At 46.3% G+C, this 25,815-nt stretch overlaps 1 protein-coding gene across 1 annotated transcript in view; it reads left to right on the top strand.

Moving 5' to 3' along the window:
- The window catches only part of LOC138431402 (neuroligin-4, X-linked), a 397,040-nt gene that overhangs the window by 23,096 nt on the left and 348,129 nt on the right, over positions 1 to 25,815 (top strand). The window contains exons 2-3 of the mRNA XM_069573501.1: positions 15,836 to 16,004; positions 19,593 to 19,680. The gene's annotated coding sequence lies outside the window, so the exon portion shown is untranslated. The remainder of the gene's footprint in view (positions 1 to 15,835; positions 16,005 to 19,592; positions 19,681 to 25,815) is intronic.

Below are 25,815 nucleotides of genomic sequence, written 5' to 3'. Positions count from 1 at the left end.
ATTAATCTGCAACCCTCCTGGGCTGCAAGTTTCAGAATGGCCTTGGGCTCACTCCTCACAGTTCATCCCAATATTTTTCTATTTCTCCTTGTTGTTGTTAAGTCACTACTCATGTCTGACTCCTTGCAATCCAATGGACTGCAGCACTCCAGGCTTCCCTGTCCATCACTGACTCCTGGACTTTGCTCCAACTCATGTCCATCAAGTTGGTGATGCCATCCAACCATCTCATCCTCTGTCTTCCCCTTCTCCTCCTGCCTTCAGTCTTTCTCAGCATCAGTTCAGTTCAGGTCAGTCGCTCAGTCGTGTCCGACTCTTTGCGACCGCATGAATTACAGCACGCCAGGCCTCCCTGTCCATCACCAACTCCAGGAGTTCACTCAAACTCACGTCCATCGAGTCATCAGTCTTTTCCAATGAGTCAGTTCTGTGCATCAGGTGGCCAAAGTATTGGAGTTCCAGCTCTAGCATTAGTCCTTCCAAAGAATACCCAGGAGTGATCTCCTTTAGGATGGACTGGTTTGATCTCCTATACAGTCACAAAAATAAAGCCTGGAGCTGACTGGCTCAGATCTTGAGCTCCTTTTTGCAAAATTCAGGCTTAAATTAAGGAAAGTGGGGAAAACCACCAGGCCATTCAGCTATGACCTACATCAAAGCCCTTATCATTATAAAGTGGAGGTGATGAATAAATTCAAGGGAGTAGAATTTTTTTAATCAAGAGGCACAAATTTGAGGGAACAGACTCCTGACTTTTTTTCACTGGTACCCCAGGGAGGGTAGATTTTGAAATGCTCATAGGCAAGGGGTCACCTTTTCACCTTGATCGATACTGTAAAACCTGAGCTTGTCCTCTTAACATTATGGCTGTGGGGCTTGCTATGAAATTGTCATATGCACACAGGTGATTATCATTTCAGCGTATCTTGAGAAGCCTCCTGTTTGGAATTCTATGAGTCCACGTTGTGAAGCACACAGAAGCACATGAAACCTTTTCAAGGACGTTTTAAGGACAGTGTGATTTTCTTTGTAGAGAAGGGATGAGAGGCATCTTATAGGAATAGAGGACTTCTGGAACAAATGTTAGCGTCAATCCTCACCCGATAAGCCACTGGTTAAACACTACACAACTTGTACAGTTTCTCTCTGAATTTTCCGTATATTTCACTATTGTCTGAATATTTTAATAATTTAGTTATTTACCCATGTGTCCATCTTTATCTGTATGCTTGCGTGCTAAGTCGCTTCATTCGTGTCTGACTCTGCGACCCCATGGACCGTAGCCCACCAGGCTCCTCTGCCTAAGGGATTCTCCTTCTGAACTCTACATTTCCCAAAGTATTGCTGCAAAAGCCTCTTTAAGGTTATCACAAATGTCCCACAAATGTCCATGAGTGTTATTTTCTGTGATTAATTCTCTCAGGACGCTACACCCTAACCATTTATTTTCTTTTCTATTACGGGGCATTATAAGATATTGACTTTCGGTTATTATAAGATACTGAATGCGCTACAGCACGTCCTCATTTATTCTGTATATAGCAGTCTCTGCTAACCCAGGGACTTGAAACCTTCAACAGTAACATAGCTCAACAGTAAAATAATCCCTAAGACTTCAAGCGCATGTTTAAAAACACACACACACCAAAGATAAACAAGTTTACAAATCAAAACAGTGTATATACATCAATCTACAAAATGAAATAAGTAATGCCCCTCTAGTGAAGCATGTGGGATTTATATGTATGAATTTGAAAATAAGCTACAGGTGCAATATCCCTCCGAATATCCCTGCAGTATCCCTCCCTGCCTTGCAACATCCCTCCGAATGTCCCTGCAGTATCCCTCCCTGCCTTGCAACATCCCTCCGAATGTCCCTGCAGTATCCCTCCCTGCCTTGCAACATCCCTCCGAATGTCCCTGCAGTATCCCTCCCTGCCTCTCCCTCTTGGTAACCGTAAGTTTGTTTCCTGTGTCTGTATCTGTTTTGTATAGAAGTGCCTTTGTACTATTTTTCGAGGCTCAGCTTGTAAGTGATACTCTATGTTTGCCTTTGACTAAATTCACTCAGTGTGATCGTCTCTGGGTCCCACCGCGTTGCTGCAAATGACATTATTCCATCTTTGTTACAGCTGAGTAGTGTTCCTTTGTATGTACGGAGCATATCTTTATACCTTCACCTGTTGATGGACACTTAGGTAGGTGTGCTCCCTGTCTTCACCACTGTGAATATTGCTGCCGTGAACATCACGATGCCTGTATTGTTTCAGATTCGAGTTTTTGCCTTTTACAGATGTATGCCCAGGAGGTAGGCTTGATGGATCATATGGTAGCTCTAATTTTATTTCTTTTAAGGAACCCCTGTTGGTCTTCTTGGGGGCTGCACCAGTTTCCATTCCCACCTGCCGTGGAGGAGGGTGCCTTTTCTCCACGCCTTCTTCATCATTAATTGTTTGTAGAGTTTTTGATGATGGCCATTCTGACCGGTGTGAGGTGCTAACCTCCTTGCAGTTTTCTTTTGCATCTCTTTTATAATTAGCGACGTTGAGCATCTTGGCAGCGTCTGTTGACCATCTGTATGTCTTCTTTGGAGAAATGTCCATTTAGGTCTTCTGCCCGTGTTCGGATGCGGTTGTTTGTGATTTTCTGTCCTTGGGTTGCATGAGCTGTTTGTTTGTTTTGGAAATTAAGCCCTTGTCCATCCTGACTCTTGGATGTATTTCTCTCTCATTCTGTAGGTTGTCTTTTCATTTCGTTTGTGATTTCCTCTGCTGTGAAAAAAGCTTTCAAGTTTGGTTAGGTCCAATTTGTTTATTTTTGCTCTTATCTGTTTGCCTTTGGAGACTGACCTAAGAAAACACTGCTAGAATTTATGTTAGAGAATGTTGTGCCTGGGTTTTCTCCTGGGAGTTTTACAGTGTCATGTATTATAATAAAGTCTTTCAGCCATTTTGAGTTTATTTTTATATGTGGTATGAAAGACTGTTTTAACTTCATTGATTTATGTGCAATGTCTTTATTTTTTGGCTGGTAGAGGGTTTATGTAGTCTTGTACCTATAAATTATTTTCAAATTCATACATATAAATCCCACATGCTTTACCACAGGGGCATTACTTATTTTGTTTTGTAGATTGATGTATATGCTGTTTTGATTTGTAAACTTGTTTATCTTTTGTGTGTGTGTTTTTTTAAACTTATGTGCTTGAAGTCTTAGGGATTATTTTACTGTTGAAGTTTTCAAGTACTTGCAAGAAAAAAAAAAAAAAGAAAGAAAGAAAATGGAATAATGAATCCCAACTACCCCATCTCTCAACCTTGACAATTATGAATGCCTGATCTAAATGTTCCTATGTAACGCCACACCCCTTCTCTCACCAAATCTCATTATGGGGATGTATGATTCACGTCCTGACATGTCAGTCACCTACTTTAAGATGAAAAAGAACTATTTTTTTTCCCATATGTAACAGTTGTATCTTTACTCCCTCTAAAAATTATCAACAGCTTCTCAGTATCACCAACAATGAAGTCACGAAACTCAGAGGATTTTTAGTTTTGTTTTTTTTTTTTTACTAGTTTGCTCAGATACGACTGAAGCGACTTAGCAGCAGCAGCAGCAGCTTACCCAAGGTCTGTGAGTTGCAGTCGGTTGATATATCTTTTGAGTTTTGTGTGCCTCTGACCCTCTGCATTTTTTTTTTTCTTGCGAATTCTTATTGAAGGAATCGCTGTTTTTATCCAATGTGAAAGTAGGTTATAGACTCAGCAAAAAGCAGTACTCAAAGTTATTTTTAAAAGAACCAGAGTGTTTCCTGTGATACTCAGTCTTAGCTTACCAGCTCCTTAGGGAGGAATCCTGCCTCACCCGAGCCATTGTTCTCCTTAGAAGGAAAGCTTTGTGAGTGTGGACCTGTGTGACTGGGTCCCTTCTGGGATCACTGGTACCCATTTTATCTGGGTACCCATAGGAGAGGCAGAGATGGAGAGACTTGGATGGTAAACTTTGCCCCATCATTACAAAGGCATCTACACACACACACACACACACACACACACACACACACACACACACTCCTGCATTTTTATCCCCCTTTGCTAGCTCAGGTGCTGTGCTTAGTTGCTCAGTGCTTGTGCTTAGTTGCTTAGTCTGACTCTTTGTGACCCCATGAACTGCAGCCCGCCAGGCTTCCTTGGTCCATGGGATTCTCCAGGCAAGAATCCTGGAGTGGGTAGCTAGTGCCTTCTCCAGGGGATCTTCCCAACCTGGGGATCGAACCTAGGTCTCCTGCATTGCAGGTGGATTCTTTACCAGCTGAGCCACCAGGGAAGCCCAAGAATCCTGGAGTGGGTAGCCTATCCCTTCTCCAGGGGATCTTCCTGACCCAGGAATCGAACCGGGGTCTCCTGTATCACAGGCGGATTCCTTACCAGTTGAGCCACCAGGGAACCCCTGGTAGCTCATACTTAACCCAATTTTATCAATTTTTTTCTTTTTTAAGAAGAAATGTGTTGATTGATTTTTGGCTGTGCTGCTGGGTCTTCTTTGCTACCCGAGGGCTTTTTCCCGTTTGCAGCAATGGATTTGGGGAGGGTGGGTGGAGTTTACTCTCTAGGTGCAGAACACAGGCTCTCGGGCAAGTGCTCTTCAGTGGTTGGGGCTCCCGGTTCCAAACCTACTGAGTGTAGGGTCAGTAGGCTTAGTTGCCTGTGGGGTCTTAGTTCCCGGGCCAGCGATGAAACCCATGTCCCCTGCATTGGCAGGTGGATGCTTACCCACTGGACCAACAGAGAAGGCCAAATGTTGTCAGTTTGGTTAATAGTCCGTGCTGTGTATCCTATTTACAAAAATAAAGACGAAACACTAGCAACCTAAGCTACCCAATTATAGGGCTTCCCTGCTGGCTCAGCTGGTAAAGAATCCACCTGCAAGGTAGGGGACCTGGGTTGGATCCCTGGGTTGGGAAGATCCCCTGGAGAAGGAAAAGGCTACCAACTCCAGTATTCTGGCCTGGAGAATCCACAAAGAGTCGGACACGACTGAGAGGCTTTCACCTTCATCATTCTTATGGGGCCCCTGGTTAAGACAGTTTAGGGTCAGGCAGCTAACCGAGGGGCTTTCTCATCACTGTTGGTCTGTCTCAGCCTTTCGTCCCACGATGGGTTTCCTGAGACATGACTGATACATTATAAGTGGAAGGTAACTTCCCTGGTGGCTCAGATGGTAAAGCATCTGCCTGCGATGTGGGAGACCCAGGGGTCAGGAAGATCCCCTGGAGAAGGAAATGGCAACCCACTCCATGACACTTGCCTGGAAAAATCCCATGGACGGAGGAGACTGGTAGGCCATACAGTCCATGGGGTGGCAAAGTGGAAAGTGTCCAGTCTGGTGATTTGATACCTTTATATATTATAGAATAACTGCCACCGTGGTATTAGCCACCAGCCCCGTTACGCCCTGCAATTACTGTTTCTTATTTGTGGTGAGCACCTTGAAGGTCTATTCTCAACAGCGTCCAAGTGGAGGAGACAGTCTAATGAGCCCCCTGCATATGAACCTCCACGCTGCAAAGAAGTGGATGTGTTATAAACCCATGACAGAGCAGGACTGCTTGTGTTAGCTGGGCCCTTGGGCTCACTCTGATGGCCTTTGGAACAAATCGGACTTAAGAACCTGGTCTCCGGACAGAACCAGTTCATGGGTAGGGGACTCACTGTGTTGTCAGACCTTATCTCCTAACTGGAAGTTGTGACGCTTTGGTTGCCATCTCCCCATTTCCTCCATCCCCCAGCCCCTGACAACCACCGCTGTACTGTCCGATTCTAAGTTTATTTCGTCCTTCAGCACAATGGCATAGACCCTTTCAGTCAGTGGGTCCATATTTGAGAAAAATAATACCTCTTGGGTTTCTAACTTATAGAGTAAAAGAAAAGGGATGATGTTATTATCATTGATGTTGTCAAATAAAAGTGAATTTCATTGTCTTGGCAGAGTGGTAAAGAATCCATCTGCCAATACAAGAGACCAGGGTTCAATCCCTGAGTGGGAAAGATCCCCTGGAGAAGGAAATGGCAACCCACTCCAGTATCCTTGCCTGCTGCTGCTGCTGCTAAGTCGCTTCAGTCATGTCTGACTCTGTGCAACCTCATAGATGGCAGCCCACCAGGCTCCCCTGTCCCTGGGATTCTCCAGGCAAGACTGCTGGAGTGGGTTGCCATTTCCTTCTCCAATGCATGAAAGTGAAAAGTGAAAGGGAAGTCGCTCAGTCGTGTCCGACTCTGTGCGATCTCATAGACGGCAGCCCACCCGGCTCCCCCGTCCCTGGGATTCTCCAGGCAAGAACACTGGAGTGGGTTGCCATTTCCTTCTCCAATGCATGAAAGTGAAAAGTAAAAGTGAAGTCGCTCAGTCATGTCTGACTCTTAGTGACCCATGGACTGCAGCCTTCCAGGCTCCTCCATCCATGGGATTTTCCAGGCAAGAGTACTGGAGTGGGGTGCCATTGCCTTCTCTGATCCTTGCCTGGAGAATCCCTATGGACAGAGGAGCCTGGCAGGCTACAGTCCTTGGAGTCTCAAAGAGTCAGATGCTACCGAGTTCATGCACTTGGGATTCTGTTAGCCTAGTATGTGTGCCAGGCATGATCATAAAAACTGGGGGAACTGTTTGCCATGAGAGGTAGTAATTGTATTATTTTGGAAGCTCTGTTTTATACAAACCAGGCTTTTTTGAATTATGTCGGTTCTAATGCGAAGGAGGATGGTGTTGCAGATACTCATTATTGTGTTCTGGACCGCAAAGGAAGATGGAATTGATTTGTATAAAGGAGCACTTCAGAGCAAATAAAAAGGGGAAACAGGAACAGCAAAATCTCCGTGACTATGTTTCAGAACAAAGTGCTGAGCAAAATCCAGCCAGCTTATCTACAACTGGGCAGAATCGCATTGCAGTTGGAACACTCGGTAGATGAGGGTCGAGACAGTGTTGGAACATTTGATGCCTGGAATACGATTTGCACTTCTATAGATGAGCATGAATGGGGGAGAGCCGCCCGTTGTTGAGAAGTTATTGGCATCCGTGGAAACCATAGAGACGTTCTTTGCAGAGTTTCTGACGCCTTGAAAATGGTGTTGCCTTCTGTACAGTGTTGCATTGATGGCTTAAATTTAGATTCTTCCGCAAAATAAGAAGTGTTAATATTCTGTGAGTGATCACAAGATGGATTTGTGTGGGGAAAGGGTGTTTTTGAGACATGCTGTTGTTAACCTTAGAGGTTCAGATTGAATATCGTTGACCCCAAAGAAGGCAGTGTAAGATCTGTGATAAGTGACTGCATTATAACTTACTTTCTGTTATCATTTTTAATTTCTGTAAGACATGGGCACCTTCTCCCTTTTTTTTTATGATCAAAGGATTATGCAGCAACAGTGATTTTCATTCAGGTGGTAATAAAATAGCAGTACCTTGCCATGCTTCATTTAAACTGCTGATACCAACCGCATAATGGTCCCTAACAACCTAGATGAGACACCCCGACTAATACTTAACAGTTTATCTCCGTAAAATTGGATCATGACACTTGCTGTTTGTTTTTTTTTTTCTTCTACAAACATTTCTTTGGTTTGTATGTTTGCTACAATGGATAAGGATTTCATCGTATTCCGTTTGTAGTTTGTAAACAGGAATGCTTTACTTTTCCTTGTGTGTGTTTTTAAGACTCTCCCTTATGTGGTTGAGGTGTTGATGCCGGGGCAACAATGTATAAACTACTGACTAGAGCAGATTTAAAATGAGTGTCTGAACCGCAAGGAAAGAGGTGAAGAATCTGGGCTCCGGGAAAATAGAGGCAAGGGAAAAAGTCAGTTCATTACTCAGGGATGGCAAAGAGCTTTCTTTCTTTCTTTGTAGATTATTCTGTTTTACTATGCTTTGTGAGGTGTTGGTCATCTCCAGCAATTCCTTTATCATCAGTTTCGTGTTTTTTTAATATTGTTTATTTTTGGATCATCATATCGTTTATTTTATATTATTAGTTCTGGGTGTGCTGGGTCTTCCTTGCTGGACCAGCTTTCTCTAGTTGTGCTTCACGGACGTCTTATTCTGGTGGCTTGTCTCATGGTGACTCCTGGGCTCCGGGCGGACTCCCAGACGCAGTACTTGTGGTTCAGGGGCTTAGCTGTCTCGTGGCCTGTCAGATGGCGATCGGGCTTAGCTGTCCCGTGACAAGTCAGATCTTCCCTGGCCAAGAATCGAACCAGTGTCCCTTGCATTGGCAGGCCGATCCTTCACCACTGAACCGCCAGGGCCGTTCCTGGGAAAGAGCTTTGGATGCTCGCATGCAAATTGTTCCCAGGGTCCATCTGGTTACCATTCTCCTTACATTTCTGGGGGGGGGGGTCCTGGGTGCATGTGGCTTCTGCAGAAAACACACCGTCTGGCTTCATGCAAATGTACAGAAAGTAGTTTTTTGTATAAAGGAAAAGCACAATAAAACACCTGGTTGAAAGCGACCATCCAGCCCATGGTTAGGATGTTCTTGTTTCGGGATTCCAAATGTGTGTCTGCCACACACACACACACACACACACACACACACACACACATATACGTACACACACACACACACATACACACACACCTGGAGCAATTTTCTTCTATTTCTTTCTAGGATTAACACTTAGACACTTAAAGCCAAAAAGTCCAAAGCCCGACCATCTCATTTTGTAGATAAACCCGGCCTGGTGAGTCGAATTGCCCTTCTCCCACCCTGAGGCCCTCCGAAGGTGACCTTGTTTGAAAGTGCGGGCTTTGCAGATGTCGGGAAAGATGAGGTCATTGGAGCGGGCTGTGATCTAACATCCCCTTTAAGAGGGGCAAACGCCACTTGCAGACACAGACAAGGCAGGGCCGGAACAGACAACACACGAGGAGAAGATGGCGATGGGAGTGCCTGGCAACAGTTCCGAGCCCACCCTAGCCAAGAGCTCTCTGATTCTAGAACACAGCAGGGAACACCCTCCCAGGGAGTCTTCAAAAGGCAGGGAGGATACCTTGACTTTAGGACTTCTGGCTTCCAGAAGCAATGGTCCCTACTTTTTCTTTTTAATTAATTTTTTTTTTTTTTTTTTTTGCTCACCGAACATTTTTAACTGGAGTATGGAGAAGGCAATGGCAACTCCAGTATTCTTGCCTGGAGAATCCCAAGGACGGAGGAGCTTGGTGGGCTACAGTCCACTGGTGGCAAAGAGTCGGACACGACTGAGCGACTTCACTTTTACTTTGCTTTCCAATGGGCTGTTAGTGTCTGCTGTGCAACCCTGTGAATCAGACAGATGTCTACAGACATCCCCTTCCTTGTTTCATTTTTATTTTTGGCTGTGCTGGGTTTTTATTGCTGCACCTGGGCTTTTTCTAGCTGCAGAAAGAGGCGGGTTGGAGGGGGGTCTACTCACCAGTAGACTTCTCACTGCAGTGGCTTTCTCTGGTTGCGAGGCTCCGGGGAGTGCATGGGCTGAGTAGCTCTGACGCCACGTGGGATCTTCCTGGACCCGGGATCGAACCCGTGTCCTCTGCACAGGCAGGCGGATTCTTATCCGCTGCGTCTCCAGGGAAGCCCTCATGAAGACTGCTAGGATGGCGCTCTACCCTAAAACAGCATCACCCATCCCGGGGCGAGGATGGGCCCCCTCCACTTTTTAATCACAGTGCTTACAAGGAAGGCAGCCTCCTGCCCCCTCGACTGTGAAATGAGTGGGTTGGACCCATCCCCAGGTCCTCTCCAGCTCTTAATTCTGCCTGATTCGAGAGCCGTGATCATTGTAATTAAGACTCTCCATGTGAATAGGGCTTGTTGGACACCGTGATTATCGAGACCACACGCTGCAGGGATTTTACTCAGTGTCTTGGCGATGGCATGAGACATCACAGACAGATTGGGGAAAGGGCAGGGCTGGGGAGGGGTGTGGTTTGCGATTTGAAATGTGTCGCTGAAATCGAATGCAGGGAGATGGACATCTTAAGTGACAGGCAGCCCGTCCCAACCCTGGATCCTTAAAGCTCAGGGTGGCCTTTATGTCAGAAAATCGAAACTGCCCTGAAATTAACCCTGGACAGAGAGGTGTTAGTTGCTTAGTCATGTCTGACTCTCTGCGACCCCGTGGACTGTAGCCCGCCAGGCTCCTCTGTCCATGGGATGCCCCAGGCAAGAATAGTGGAGTGGGTTGCCATGCCCTTCACCAGGGGATCTTTGTGATCCAGGGATCCAACCTGGGTCTCCTGCATTGCAGGCAGACTCTTTGCCATCTGAGCCACCTGGGAAGCCCCGAGGATGTAGGGTTTGCCCTATCTCATCTTCAGCTCTCTCTCCAGCATCCGACACTAAGCAAACAGAAGATGCCACGTTGGTCTGCCCCAGTGTATTTTTCCACTTGCAGCTCACAGATTGTAAACAGTTGAGCAAATAACAGACCTTTTGTCTTATGCGTGTTTGCATGAGGGGACACGCTGTCCAGCCCTTCACGCCTTCTCTGCTCCCCGGGGACAGTATTTCTTGACCTTGACCAACTGGATGGATGGGAACGTGGAAAACAATCTCCCAGTCGCTGTGAGTGTCAGAACCTTTAGAAGCGCAGACATGTGTTGTAACACGCTGGGCAGTCCTGGGCGAGCGTCGGACTTGCCATGGGGGTTGCTAGATAAGCGGGAGACACCGTCTTGGTCTTGGGGTCTTGTGGTCTGTTGGAGGACTGACATACGTGCTGGTGATGCTGACATACGTGCAGGTGATGTCGTTCCTGGAATCAGGGTGATGTCGTGTTTACGGGCCTAGGGGAGAACGGCAAGGAGGGGGGATGCTTCTTTACACCAAGTTCACCGGACACCTTCCTAAAGGACTGACGCCTGCCCGCTGGGAGGGTCTTGAACAGATCATGAAGGATGGGAGCACTGGGGATCAGAGAAGTGTGGAGTTCAGAGCAGCTGCCGAAGAGACCTTACTGATGGCCCATGAAAGACTTGGCGGGCGTCCCTGGTGGCTCAGATGGTAAAGAATCTGCCTGCAATGCAGGGGACCCAGGTTGCCTTCCAAAGGGGGTGTTCACTGGCTATGTGTTGAAGAAAGCAGCAATTGTCAGGCACCCTGCACATATTCACTGAGAGAATGGAGAAATCAAACATTGCCTGTTAACAAGTGTTAACCGAGGCGTCACTGTTGGACTTGTAGGTGAGGCAGAGAGGCTGGAGAAACCACCTCTGTCATCGAGTCAGTTTATGGTTGGAGCAGCTGGCCACATGAGGCAAGGTGGGTCTTCTTTGATGGTTCAGCTTGTTTATAGACCAACATGATTTACTAAAATACAGGGCTTCCCTGGTGGCTCAGGTGGTAAAGAATCCACCTGCAATGCGGGAGACGTAGCTTCAGTCCCTGGGTCTGGAAGATCCCCTGGAGAAGGGCATGGCAACCCACTCCGGTATTCTTGCCTGGAGAATCCCATGGACAGAGGAGCCTGGTGGGCTACAGTCCAAGGGGTCACAAAGAGTCGGGCACGACTGAGCGACTAACACACCCAGTTAGGAGCTTTTTGCCGGAAAGCAGGGGCAGAGAGCTACGTGTATATTTTCGCTATTTCACATACAGGCATCCTTTGTCCCTCACAGGAGGCTACGGCTCTGTTCCTCTCACACCCTCACCTCTCCGATGGGCACTACTGACCACCCTCTTTGATTCTCATCGCTATCTACCACTGTGGCCAGGCCGCCTCTGATACTTCCCAGGTGGTGAATTGCAATAGCTGATTTTTCACGTTCCAGTTTTCTCCTCCTCGAAGAGGCTTATACCAGAGTCCCTGCTTGTAGAGATGGTTGCAAAATAGGTCGCGGAATCAGTGAAAGCTCATTGAAATAGAGGCAGATAGTAAGTACCTATGAGGGAGGTTTTTCGTATTATTTATCTTTGACTTTCTGCTGCTCCTTCTCAGCCTAAAAGAGCTCACAAAGAAGGGCTGCGTATGAATGATGCTTAACAGGAACCCCACATGCCTTTCCGTGACCTATTTGGCTTTGCGGAAGGAGCTTCCCGCCTGCCTATCACGTAGGGTTACAAGCTTCCTCACGTAGGGTTCTCCGAGGACATCGCTGCTGGTATACCAGCTGTCTTTAGCTAACCAAGCAAAGTTAGCACATGGCCCCTCTCCCTGCCTTCCTCCCACCGTAAACTGGGCTGCACACCGTTGCTTTCTTCTTAAAAAATATCAATTGATCTGTCTATTTTTGGCTGTGCTGGGTCTTTGTTGCTTCACAGGCTTTGTCTGATTGCGGTGCGTGGGCTTCCCACTGTGTTGGGTTCTCTTGTGGACCGCAGGCTTCATAATGGCTGTGCCGCACGGGCTTGGTTGCTCTGTGGCATGTGGAATCGTCCCTGACCAAGCATCGCACCCATGTCCCGTCATTGGCAGGCGGATTGTTCATGGCTGGAACACCAGGGAACCCCGCCTGCTGTTCTCATATTTCATCTCCTGCTTGCTTCCGTTTCCGTGCTCGCCCAGACTCAAAGGCATTTTCGCGCTTTGGCTACATGTGTGGGTTGAAACGTTTTTCTGCCTTGCCCTCACAAGGGGGTGTTGATTGGCTATGTGTTGAAGAAATGAGCAATTGTCAGGCACCCTGTATGCATTCACTGAGAGAATGAGGACATCAAATGTTGCCTGTTAACAAGCCTTAACAACCGAGGCGTCGCTGTTGGACTTGTAGGTGAGTCAGGCTGGAGAAACCACCCCGTCATTGAATCAGTTTATGGTTGGAGAAGCTGGCCACATGAGGCAAGGTGGGTCTCCTTTGATGGTTCAGCTTGTTCATAGACCAGCACGATTTACTAAAATATATGAACTTCCCTGGTGGCTCAGATGGTAAAGCATCCACCTGCAATGTGGGAAACCTAGGTTCAATCCCTGGGTCTGGATGATTTCGCTGGAGAAGGGAATGGCAACCCACTCCAGTATTCTGGCCTGTAGAAGTCCCTGGGCTGAAGAGCCTGGCGGGCTACAGTCCACGGGGTCAAAAGAATCAGGCATGACTGAGTAACTATCACGTTTGTGCCTTCATGGATCATTCAACATCCTTCTGTGATTTATTTCTAAATGTCTACTTTGAAGATCTCTGCCAGTATTCATGTCCCTTGAATTTTTAGTTTCTTTTTTTTTCCGTATTATTTTAAAGACACTGTCACCTAGAAAAATTTGGAGGGATACCGTTTAGGAACGTTAAGGATTTTGGACTTTAATCCTTTTAAGTCTTACGTGAAAGCTATAAGTGTACCTTTATAGCTGTTTCTTTGCGCCATTTGCTGGATAACGACTCTAGTACTTTTTAATTTTGTTGTAAAGATTTGGTTCAAAATTAGCAAAGTGAATACGAAATGAATTTCTTGAGAATCATCAGAATTCTGGGATGTTTTCGGCAGAGTAGACCTGTGTACAATTGGTTATCTGTATTTTCAGTTACTCTTTAAATGCTAAGGAAAATTTCTCTCTGTTTCTCCTCGCTGGATTTTCCTAATGCTAAAAATGAAACAATTCGAGCATTGCTTAAAGTTGGGAGCAAATCCAAGACAGAAACACATGTTTTATTAAATATGCGAATTTTCAAAACTGAATGTGGTTTGGAAGATTGTGACAGAAAAGAGATAAAGTCTGGGTTGGATACATTAGGGTGCAAATTAAGATGATTTATGTTAATTGGGACATTTATCTGCACATTAGACATGTCTGGGACACCCTGCTAAAACCTTGCAATAAGTAGTATTCTCATCTGAGCATGCATTTTACTCAATTTTTTAGCTACTCATGAAAGTCTATCAAAATTCAGCTTCTCCCATTTTTCATTTAGAAATTCAGCAAGTCACTGAGACTCAAAAGACAGTTAAATGATGAATGATACTATATATTTTTTAATTTAAAAATATCTCTGAAATATCTTGTGGTTTTAAAGACAATTTTATATTTTCCTCTTTCTGTGGATGTGTGTGCAAGATGACAATAAATGATGATGGACGCTAGATTGTTCTTTTCTTCTGAACTTTTTTATTTTCTATTGGGGTATAGCCAGTTAACACTGTTGTGATGGTTTCAGGTGAACAGCAAAGGCACTCAGCCGTACACATACATGTATCCACTATCCCCCCAAACCCCCCTCTCATCCAGGCTGCCATGTAACATTGAGCAGAGTTCTCTGTGCTGTCCAGGAGGTCCTTGTTGGTTCTCCATGTTAAAAACAGCCGTGTGTCCATGTCCATCCCAAACTTCCTATTCCTTCCCCCATCCTTCCCCCGGTGACCATAAGGTTATTACAGAGTATTGAGCAGAGTTCCCTGTGCTGGACAGCAGGTCCTTGCTGGTTCTCCATGTTAAACACAGCAGTGTGTCCATGTCCATCCCAAGCTCCCTGACTGTCCCTTCCCCCATCCTTCCCCCTGGGAACCATGAGGTTATTACAGAGTATTGAGCAGAGTTCCCTGTGCTGTCCAGCAGGTCCTTGTTGGTTCTCCATGTTAAATACAGCAGCGTGTCCATGCCCATGCCAAACTTCCTAATTATACCTTCCCCCATCCTTTCCCCTGGGAACCATGAGGTTATTACAGAGTATTGAGCAGAGTTCCCTGTGCTGTTCAGCAGGTCCTTGCTGGTTCTCCATGTTAAACACAGCAGTGGGTCCATGTCCATCCCAAACTCCCTGACTGTCCTTTCCCCCCTCAGCAACCATAACAAGTCTAAAAAGAAATGATACACATGAACTTAGGAAACAGAAAGAGACTCACAGACTTAGTAAACAAACTTATGGAAACTAGAGTTGTTGTTTTTTTTTTAACAAATCTCTCTGAAATATTTTAGGTTTAAAATGTACACTTGCATTTTCCCATTTTGTCTATGTGTGTGCTGGACTACGTGCAGACATTGGTCACGAGTGACATGGAAACCTCAGGCCCCCTCAGCTGTAATCCTGGCTCCAACTTCTTGAGAGCTTCTGGTGGCTCAGTTGGTAAAGAATTCACCTGTAATGCAGGAAACTTGGGTTCGATCCCTGGGTGGGGAAGATCCCCCAGAGAAGGGAATGAGAACCCACTCCTGTATTCTTGCCTGGGGAATCCCATGGACAGAGGAGCCTGACGGGCTGCAGTCCATGGGGTCTCAAAGAGTGGGACACTGCTGAGTGACTCTCACCTCACTTACTTTACCTTATTTATTTGGCCGCAGTCAGTCTTGCTTGCGGTCCATGGACGCTGCAGTCTTTGCTGTGGCGTTGGAACTCTTAGTTGCAGCCTGTGGCGTGTTTAGTCATTGCATGTGGGATTTAGTTTCCTGACCAGAGATGGAACCGGGGCCCCTGCGTTTAGAATGCAGAGTCTTAGCCATTGGACCACCAGGAAAGTCCCTGATACTTCTTTTCTAGTATCCTCAAATCTTATGCAAAGTCTGTGTCCAATAACTTAGGATTTCTAGGCAGTGCTTACTGTACAGCATTTGTCGGTGGTGTTTAGTTGATGTCCTGTCTTTGCGACTCTGTGGACTGTAGCCCACCAGGCTCCTCTGTCCATGGGATTCTCCAGGCAAGAGTATGGGAGTGGGTGGCCATTCCCTCCTCCAGGGGGGTCTTCCTGACCCTGGGAGTGAACCCACATCTCCTGCATTGGCAGGTGGATTCTTTACCACTCAGCCACCAGAGAAACTCACAGTACTTAGCTACCAGGAAATAAAATCATATTCGTACCCTATTGAAAAGTCCTAGCTTCATCAACGGCATCTTTTACGAAAGTACTTATGTCCCTGTTAACCTTATGTTCTAGGTGTCTCCCGGACCTGCTGCCCGGGGCCTTTTGGAATGGCTGTGAACATCTCTATGAAACCCCAGGTCTTCGGTCATAAAGATGAAATTATTTGGAGAAGCTTCCTTGAATCGTTGTCATAGAGTGGAGTAGACCGTTCTTAGCTTCTGCATCGACTATTCTGCCAGAGGTCTGTATGCTTTGACTCATGTGTTTGCTGTGTCCTGAAATGCCAGCAACGTGACATAAGATGTTCATGCTAGTATTTGCTAACATCTCAGTAACTCATCAATACTGGTGTAACTTGAGAATTTAATATCAGTCACCCCAAGGGATTTTTTTTTTTAAATCTGCACTGGTCCTTCATTGTGGAATGCAAGCTTAGTAATTGTGGTACACAGGCTTACAGTTCTGGTACGTGGGCTTAGCTGCCTCGAGCATGTGGCATCCAAGTTCCCCAACCAGGGATTGAACCCACATCCCCAGCACTGGCAGATGGATTCGTACCACTGGACCACCAAGGAACTTCAGATTTTAAAAGAAACTTTCACGGATGAGTCAATAACCTAATAATTATAGTGTAACCTTTTTACAGATGGTATCTATATGGTAGCATATAATTTTATGCCCTATATAGTGAAACTGCATAATAAAATGTAATTTCCTATTAATTTTCAATTAATTAGCAATGTGTTGTCATATTTATCTGTTTTTAGGACATCTGTAATATGTCCTCCAGCACAAATGTAATAGACACATCAATTTTTTCGCCCCCAATAAGTGGTTTATTGTTTTGGTGGTTCTTTCCTGACACCCACACATATGGTTGACTTTTACACCTTGTGAAATGGACAGTGAGCTGTGGGTGTGAACCAAGGCAGGACCTCTGATCAAGTGAAATAGAAACAGAGCCAGTTTGTAAGCTGTGGTATGCAATCCCGCTATGTTATAATCGCTCCTAGTCCATCAGATCAGATCAGATCAGATCAGTCGCTTAGTTGTGTCCGACTCTTTGCGACCCCATGAATCGCTGCACGCCAGGCCTCCCTGTCCATCACCAACTCCCAGAGCTCACTCAGACTCACGTCCATCGAGTCAGTGATGCCATCCAGCCATCTCATCCTGGGTCGTCCCCTTCTCCTCCTGCCCCCAATCCCTCCCAGCATCAGAGTCTTTTCCAATGAGTCAGCTCTTCGCGTGAGGTGGCCAAAGTACCCGAGTTTCCGCTTTAGCATCATTCCTTGCAAAGAACACCCAGGGCTGATCTCCTTTAGAATGGACTGGTTGGATCTCCTTGCAGTCCAAGGGACTCTCAAGAGTCTTCTCCAACACCACAGTTCAAAAGCATCAATTCTTCGCCACTCAGCTTTCTTCACAGTCCAACTCTCACATCCATACATGACCACTGGAAAAACCATAGCCTTGACTAGACGGACCTTTGTTGGCAAAGTAATGTCTCTGCTTTTGAATATGCTATCTAGGTTGGTCATAACTTTCCTTCCAAGGAGTAAGGGTCTTTTAATTTCAAGGCTGCAGTCGGATGCTTGCTATTACTATCCACATCACTGGGACATTGAGGCTCTTTGGTCCTGATACAAAGTAACCTTTGATGGAAGCCTGTCAGGCAAAGATTCTCACAGGCTGGGGACTAAGAGTGCGACAAAGAGAAGATATTAATTGCTCCACCTGATACAATCTGTCTTGATAGTCTGACTGCCCACTTTGAGCCTTACACTGCCATTAACAGCTCTGTGATCTTGAGTGAGTTGCCTAATATCGCCTTCATTTGTGGGTTTTTTTTTTTTCAATTAAAGGAGATAATGCTGCCTTTTGTGCTCATTGAGAGGATGAAAAGAGTCCGAATGGGAATTCCCTGGTGGTCCAGTGCTTAGGACTTGGTGCTTTCATCACTGGGACCCTGGGTTCCATCCTTGGTCAGGGAAGTAAGATCTGAAAAGCCAAAAATGAAAAAGAGTCCATGCGTAAAGCAGTATGTTTAAGGTTGACCCACCATATATATGGGCTTCCTAGGTGACTCAGTGGTAAAGAATTCTCTTGCCAGTGCAGGAGGTGCAGGAGACTCAGGTTCGACCCCTGGCTTAGGAAGATTCCCTGGAGGAGGAAATGGCAGCCCGCTCCAGTATTCTTGCCTGGAGAATCCCCATGGACAGAGGAGCCTGGTGGGCTACAGTCCATGTGGTCACAAAGAGTCCGCCGACTGAACACACACACACACCGTACACGTTTAAGGTTGACCCACCTGGGACACGTTACCTCCGGTAATAATTCCTATTATGTTTGGACAAAGAGGCATCTTGATTCTGGGAAAAGCATGTGCTCTCTGATCTCAAGGCAGACATGGGCCCAACTCTGTCTTACAACTTGTGAGTCGTGAGACCTAACATCTGAATATCCTTTTTCCTAAAAGTATTTAAAATCAGTGTGATGGTAAACTGTCCTGCATGACTATAGAAGGGTCAAGAATAATGAGTGCAACTAAAATAGTTTGTTTCATACAAATTCATTTTCATAAATGTATTTGCCTTGGCGATATTTATGACATAGTAACTGATGGTGGTTATGTGTTATGAGTGATCAAAAAAAAAAAATTAGACCATGAACCTCCCTTCCTACAATCAAAGAATGGGCTCAAGTCGTTAGCTTTGAAAGCCAACCATCAGTACCAATGTCCTCTAGGGTTGAAGTGTGTTAAAGTGAGGGTAGAAAGGTTTATCCTCTGTTCCCACTTGCTGTCTTCCTGCAGAAGTAAAATGATGACTCAATGAAAAGTGTGTAGTCTGTCCAAATATCTCACGGGCAGTGGGGGGCGGCGATGCGGTGGTCACTTGCTTTGTGGTGATCCTCAGTTAGAAGTGGGAAGAAGTGAGATTGTTAGAGTCGTCCTGTAAAGAGAAGACTCCAGCCTGAGATGACAAGTAAAGTGCCCAGTGGTTCCAAGATGGTTACTGACCAAACAGAGCCTGCTTTTGCCATAGGAGAGCCGAGAGACAAGGACCGCTTGAATCTTGCCCGTCTGACGTACTGCTGTTGGAGGAAAAAAAAATCCCTGCAGGCTGAGAATTAGTCTCTCAACTAAATGATGCCTGAGGTGTTGTTGGGCTTCCACAAATCAAACTGTGCAAGGAGCTTGTTGTTGTTCGGTTGCCTCAGTCCTGTCTGACTCTTTGCAACGCCATGAACGGTAGCCCCCCAGGGTCCACTGGCCAAGGGATTTCCCAGACAAAAATACTGGAGTGGGTTGCTATTTCCTCTTCCAAGGGAGTCGTCCCAACCCAGGGATCGAACCCTAGTCTCCTGCATTGCAGGCGGATTCTTTACTCCTGAACCATCAGGGAAGCCCAGGCAAAGCGTTTAAATCCTTAACTTAAATAAACTAGATCAAACATAGACATGAAGTAAACTGATTGTTCATTTTCAATGAAAATTTAATGGCGGCCCAATGAGTGTAAGTGGTAAGTATTAACACACTGCTGACCTCCAATCGCCCCAGTTTATTCTGAATTCTCAAATTGCCCGTGGACTCATGTGGTCAGACAGAAAAGCTATAGTTTGCTGTAATGACTGTCCTTTCTTGATTGGTTGCTTGAGTTTAGGAAGTCGGTTCAGAATTACTTGATGTCTCTATCCCCTACTTTTTCTAATCACCGAAAAGAAGGCTAAGAAGAAATGTCACGCTGGTTTTGACACAACGATACCATCTCTTTTACTGAGTGGATTTTTCTCTCTCTTTCTCTGTGTCTCTGTTTTATGGTAACAGGGGAAAACTGTGCTAAGATGGAAAAGCAATCAAGTAGATTTTCACGGAGGCATTTTTAAAAGCATCTTCTTAGAAGGACGATGTAATGGTAAGTATGAGAAAAGTAAACACTGATCTCCGCTGGTTTATTTTCTGGAAGCATTTACTGCCTGGTTAATTCACATCTAGCAGTGCTTTGAAATTACTTTGGTGGGGGAAAAATGGTTTTCTTTAAAAAAAAAAAAAGAAAGAAAAAAGAATCTATTTCAAATTCACCACAGTGCAGAGCAGCGATTTCAGCCTCCTTTGGCGGGTACAACAGGCATGCCCTGTGAATTTAGGACTTCGTCGTAATCACTTGTTTCTGCAAATAGCCCCAGTGCAGAGTCTCTCTCATTAATGAGACAGAAGAGTCAATCCTCTGACTCAGCTTGTGTATATTTCTTCTGAAATGGACCCTCATCCCGCTTTATCCTGCAGGCAGTATCTGAAGCTGCTGAGGTCTTTGAATGGCCTCAGTGTATCCTTGTATCATTTATGCCTGAGGCCCTGAGGAGTGGAACACAAAATATGAGATGTACTTTTAATGCAGGTTGGGGGCTCACTGAGGCCCCGGAATCCTTCTCTTCATCAGAAATAGAGCACAGCGCAAAGAAGGGGAAATTGACAGAATATTTTGATGGTTGTGAGCTCACATGAGTGAAGCTACTTCACAAGTCAAAACTGACACACTTACCCCCCTCCCCCCCATACTTAAAAAAAAATGCGTGCAGACTTAGTCCATAGTCGGGTCCAGCTCTTTGCAACCCCGTGGACTGTAGCCCACCAGGCTCCTCTGTCCATGGGGATTCTCCAGGCAAGAATACTGGAGTGGGTTGCCATGCCCTCCTCCAGGGGGTCTTCCCCACCCAGGGATGGAACCCAGGTCTCCCGTGTCGCAGGCGGATTGTTTACCATCTGAGCCACCAGGGAAGCCCTTTAAAAGTATGTCAGTATACTAAAAAGAGTATGTCTTAGTGTATTTCAAGTAAATAGTTGAGGTTTTCGTGACTCAGCGGTCCATTCAAGCCCTGCTGATATATATGTGATTCTTGTTGCTGTTTGTTCAGTCACTAAGTCGTGTCCGAGTCTGGCTTTTAACTGTCTGTTTCCCGTTTAACCACTTAATTTTCCAGTCTTCACTCTAACAAACTTGAGTGCCTTTCTGGGATTTTAGGTGATTGTCAAGGTCATGTCCTTCACTGGACTCTTGCTTTCAACCAACTAGAATTCTGAACTCCGCTTCCTATATCCTGCCATAAACAAATGCTAGGTTGCTTTCTTTTTTGGCTTCCCAGAAAAGCTAATTTGTAATGGATAAAGAAAGACTAATGCCACCCCCGTTTTTGCGGTTAACATGGAAATATGAAAGATAGTGGATGAGGAAACGAATGCATCGCAGTTTGCTCTTTTTATCTTGTGTAGACATACCTATGTTATCAAAAGAGTTGTGTGCACACACATTTCTCATCAGGATATACGGCTCGGCAATCAATAGCAACGCATTAATCAAATCCGTTTCTCTTGTGAATTCCAAAACTTTTTTTTTTTTTTTGTATTGTCATTTTCTTTTTGGAGGAACATGGGATATATGTAACCAAGGCGTGAGGTTGCACAAGTATCAGGTCGGCTGAAGTCTGACACCCCAAGGAACTTCTTGGCCAGCCCAATACGTGTCTCCCTTCTCATACCAGCAACCTTTCGAACAGCTGTATGCAGTTCTGCTTGCCGTCACTTCAGCAGCCGCCCTGCAAGGAGCACTCAGCGCAGTGAAGCAGGCCGTCCTGGTTCTAAGGAGAGGCGGTGGTTACTAGGTCTGGAGTTAGAGCTCTAGACAGCACAGCTCTGAATACGGGCCTCCCGTGTGGCTCAGCTGGTAAAGAATCCGCCTGCAGTGCGGGAGACCTGGGTTCCATCCCTGGGTTGGGAAGGTCCCCTGGATGAGAAGGGAGAGGCTTACCCACTCCAGTATTCTGGCCGGGAGAAGGGTTGCAAAGATTCAGACATGACGGAGCGACTTTCATTTCAGGCCATGAAACCCAAAAAGGAAGATGATAGACAGTGCCCCCAGGGAAGGGCTTTCCCAGGTGGTGCTGGTGGGAAAGAACCCACGCGCCAGTGCAGGTGGTGTTCGAGACTCGGGTTTGATCCTTGGGCCAGGAAGACTCTCCTGGAGGAGGACTACAGTCTGTGCAGTTGCAAAGAGTCAGACATGACTGAGCTTGTGTGCGCATTAATATACAACAAACTATGGATACTATAGGTGTGTGCTTTCATAATTAGGAATTTTGTGAATGCACCAACTACAGTCTCTTAACTGTGCAGCTGGTGTTTGTCAGCTGAAATTTGGGGTGCATGCAAGCCTGAGGCCTGGGCTGTTGTTGAGTTGCCCAGTCGTGTCTGACTCTTTGCGACCCCACGGACGGCAGCACGCGTGGCTTCCCTGTCCATCACCAGCTCCTGGAGTTTGCTCAGGAACGTCTGGGAGCTCCCCAGAGTTTCATGTCTGAAAGTGACCTGCCCCGGGGAGAGAATCCACGGCCATCCACAGAAAAGCGTGTGTGATTCAGCCGCCCTGATGAGGGTGGGTCACCCCCAGCAGCTGTCATCCCCTGTCCATCATGATCAGAATCAAGAGGAAAGGACTGCTTGAGGAAGCGCCTTCAGTCATTAAGACTTTTGCTTTCTGCTCCCCTGAATATTTTCACGAAGGGCATTTATAGGGTTCAAACCAAGCAGTTCGCAGATCCCATTTGTGCCTGTCTCAGAGAGCCAGGTGATTGTGACTCAGCAGGCTTCCAGGAAGAGGGTAATTAACATCAGGATGGAACAGACTTGTTTTCTCTTTTCTCTGGCGGGTTGTCGGACGTCATGCCTTGGCGTGCTGGGGACCTGCAGTAAATATTAAGAAAATATATTTTTGTTGTAGGTGATTCGGGATCTTTTGCGTAAACATATGCCTTTTTCTCAGTTTTTTTTTTTTTAAATTGGAGTCAAGATGCTTTACAAAGTTGTGTTATTGTCTGCTGTGCAAGAGTGTGACTCTGTTATATGCATACATATATCGCCTCCTTTGTGAGCCTCCCTTCCACCCCTCTAGGTCATCACAGAGCTGAACACCCTCTGCTATATGCCACTAGTTAGCTGTTTCACTAGCTCAGTTGGTAAAGAATCCGGCTGCAATGCAGGAGACCCCAGTTTGATTCCTGGGTTGTGAAGATCCCTTAGAGAAGGGATATGCTACCCATTCCAGGATTCTTGGGCTTCCCTGGTAGCTCAGCTGGTAAGGAATCCGCCTGCAATGTGGGATGGAGAAGGCAATGGCACCCCACTCCAGTACTCTTGCCTGGAAAATCCCATGGACGGAAGAGCCTGGTAGGCTGCAGTCCATGGGGTGGCAAAGAGTCAGACATGACTGAGCGACTTCACTTTCACTTTTCACTGTCATGCATTGAAGGAAATGGCAACCCACTCCAGTGTTCTTGCCTGGAGAATCCCAGGGATGGGGGAGCCTGGTGGGCTGCTGTCTATGGGGTCGCACAGAGTCGGACACGACTGAAGTGATTTAGCAGCAGCAGCAGCAATGTGAGAGGCTACCTACTCCAGTATTCTGGCCTGGAGAATCCCATGGACTGTATAGTCCATGGGGTCACAAAGAGTCAGATGCGACTGAGCGATTTGCACACTTCAGTGTGTATATATGTCAGAGCTACTCTCTCTATTCATCCCACCCTTTCCTTTCACCTGTGTGTCCACGAGTCTCTTCTCTACATCTGCATCTCAATTCCCGCCCTGCAAATAGCTTAATTCATACTGTGACTCAGAAAGACACAAAGCATCCCAGTGTTTGCAGCCAGGATCTGGGAGCCACCTAGATTGTCCATCAACACACAAATGGACAAGGAAACTGTGGTACATATATTCAATGGAATTACACAGCCATAACAAAGAGTGGATTTGACTCGGTTGTTATGATGCAGATGAACCTAGAGCCTGTCAAACAGAGCAATTTAGAAAGAGAAAAATAAATATTGAATATTAATGAATACGTATGACAGCGAGGAGATCCAACCAGTCGATCCTAAAAGAAAAGAGTCTTGAATATTCAGTGGAAGGATTGATGCTGAAGCTGAAACTCCAATCGTTTCGCCACCTGATGCAAAGAGCTGACTCATTGGAAAAGACTGATGCTGGGAGGGATTGGGGGCAGGAGGAGAAGGGGACGACAGAGGATGAGAGGGTTGGATGGCATCACCGACCCGATGGACGTGGGTTTGGGTGAACTCTGGGAGTTGGTGATGGACAGGGAGGCCTGGTGTGCTGCAGTCCATGGCGTCACAAAGAGCCAGACACCACGAGCCACTGAACTAAACTGACTGATGGAATCTCAACATATGCCTCTAACATGCTCTGCCTCCTTCCCTTTCCATGGTGACTGCTGAAATAAGATTTTCCACTGTGTTCCTCAGTATTTATTGCAGCATGACATGGGGTCATGGGTAGTAGAACAGTTTGGACCTCAGTGAGGTATCCCGTAACATAACCTCATGAACACCATTAGCAAACGGGACTGGAGACGTGGTCCTGTTCCGTCACTTGAACCTTCCTGGGATCCTTCTTGGCAGGCCGTTGGAATTTCTTTTTTGACCGTCCTGGGTCTTCATTGCTTTGTGTTTTCACGCGCTGTGGTGAGCGGAGGTCACTCTCTAGTCGAGATGCATGGGCTTTCCATCGCAGCGACTGCTCTTGTTGCAGAGCACGGTTTCTAAGGTGTACTGGCTTCAGCAGTTGCAGGTCATGGGCCCAGACGAGGGATCAAACCCGTGTCCCCTGCACTGGCAGGTGGATTCTCAATCACTGGACCATCCACGAAGTCCTGGTGATTTAACTCGAGAAGGCTGAGTCTTCTGTGTTCCCATCATAGCACAAGGCCGTGCAGAAGGTTCTCAGTAAATGACGGGTGAATGCAGGTCAACAAGCTTGACTCCTGGTCTCACAGGGACACGTGCTTTCTGGCAACCAGTAGCTCTAAGGTCTAGTTTGGGTTGAGACGCTCAAGGGAGCAGGTCAAGGACACTGCACTAGTTCCTCGACCTCCTTCCTGTGCCGTCTGCTGACAAGTGAGGGAATCAGCCTGGCGGATGCAGTTTTATCCAGGTGTAAACGGTCCCCTCCTACGCGTGAAGCTTTTCTGCCCAGCGTCTGAGTGGACGAGACTCTTTCCCATTGTGCAGGTAATCCTTCTTCGAACCTTTAATATCAGACGGAGAAAACAGAGTCATTCCAGCCCATGTTTGCTGTGTTCAGGAGACCAAACATCTTCTTTTGACCCCAGGGATGGGACTCCTTTCATAGCTCAGTGGATAAAGAATCTGCCTGCCTATGCAGGAGAGTCAGGTTCGATCCCTGAGTTGGGAAGATCCCCTGGAGAAGGGAATAACAACCCACTCTCCAGTATTTTTGCCTGGAGAATCCCCATGGACAGAGGAGCCTGGTGGGCTACAGTCCATGGGGTCACCAAGAGTCAGACACAGCTAAATGGCTAACCAACCAGCACCACAATGGAGCCTCGATTTTCGAGAATTTTTATTTCCCTCGCTATTTGTTCTGGTCTGGTTCATATGCACGGAAGACCATAAATTATTTAGCATTGACTTATCTGTAATTAAGTCTTCTAAATGGACTACGATTTCAGCGGCTGTGTTTTCTTCTCAATTACTTAGAAAATTTAAGGCTTCCTTGGTGGGGCATGAGGGGGGGATGTTGAGTCTTTCACTTGTCCTTTCAATGGTAATTGATTGGCTTGTTCAAATTAGGCTGTTCTGGGGAGAAGGTTAACAAATAAAACCTGGCGAGGGGAGAAGGAGGTGGCGTCAGATGAATGAAGCGCTGTCCGCGCTGGATCTGTGTCCTCATTAATTTCGCACCTTCAGAGAGACTGCAGATTCATCACGAAGGGTGATTTGAGAAAGGAGCGTGTGTCAGCTCTGGAGTTTCACTTTCCTAACAGGTGTTCCTTTGCTCTCTTGTGTTGCTGTTTTGTGCATGGGGTCTTTTATTTTTTGTTGGTGTTTCATCGCTCAGGCATGTCCGAGTCTTTCAGACTCCCACGGACTGTAGCCCACCAGGCTCCTCTGTCCATGGGATTTCCCAGACAAAAATACTGGAGTGGGTTGCCCTTCCCTTCCACCAGGAGATCTTGTCA

This window comes from Ovis canadensis, chromosome Y (genome assembly GCF_042477335.2).
Source record: "Ovis canadensis isolate MfBH-ARS-UI-01 breed Bighorn chromosome Y, ARS-UI_OviCan_v2, whole genome shotgun sequence".
NCBI classification, from domain to species: Eukaryota; Metazoa; Chordata; class Mammalia; order Artiodactyla; family Bovidae; genus Ovis; species Ovis canadensis.
This window is presented reverse-complemented; position numbering and strand designations above follow the sequence as displayed.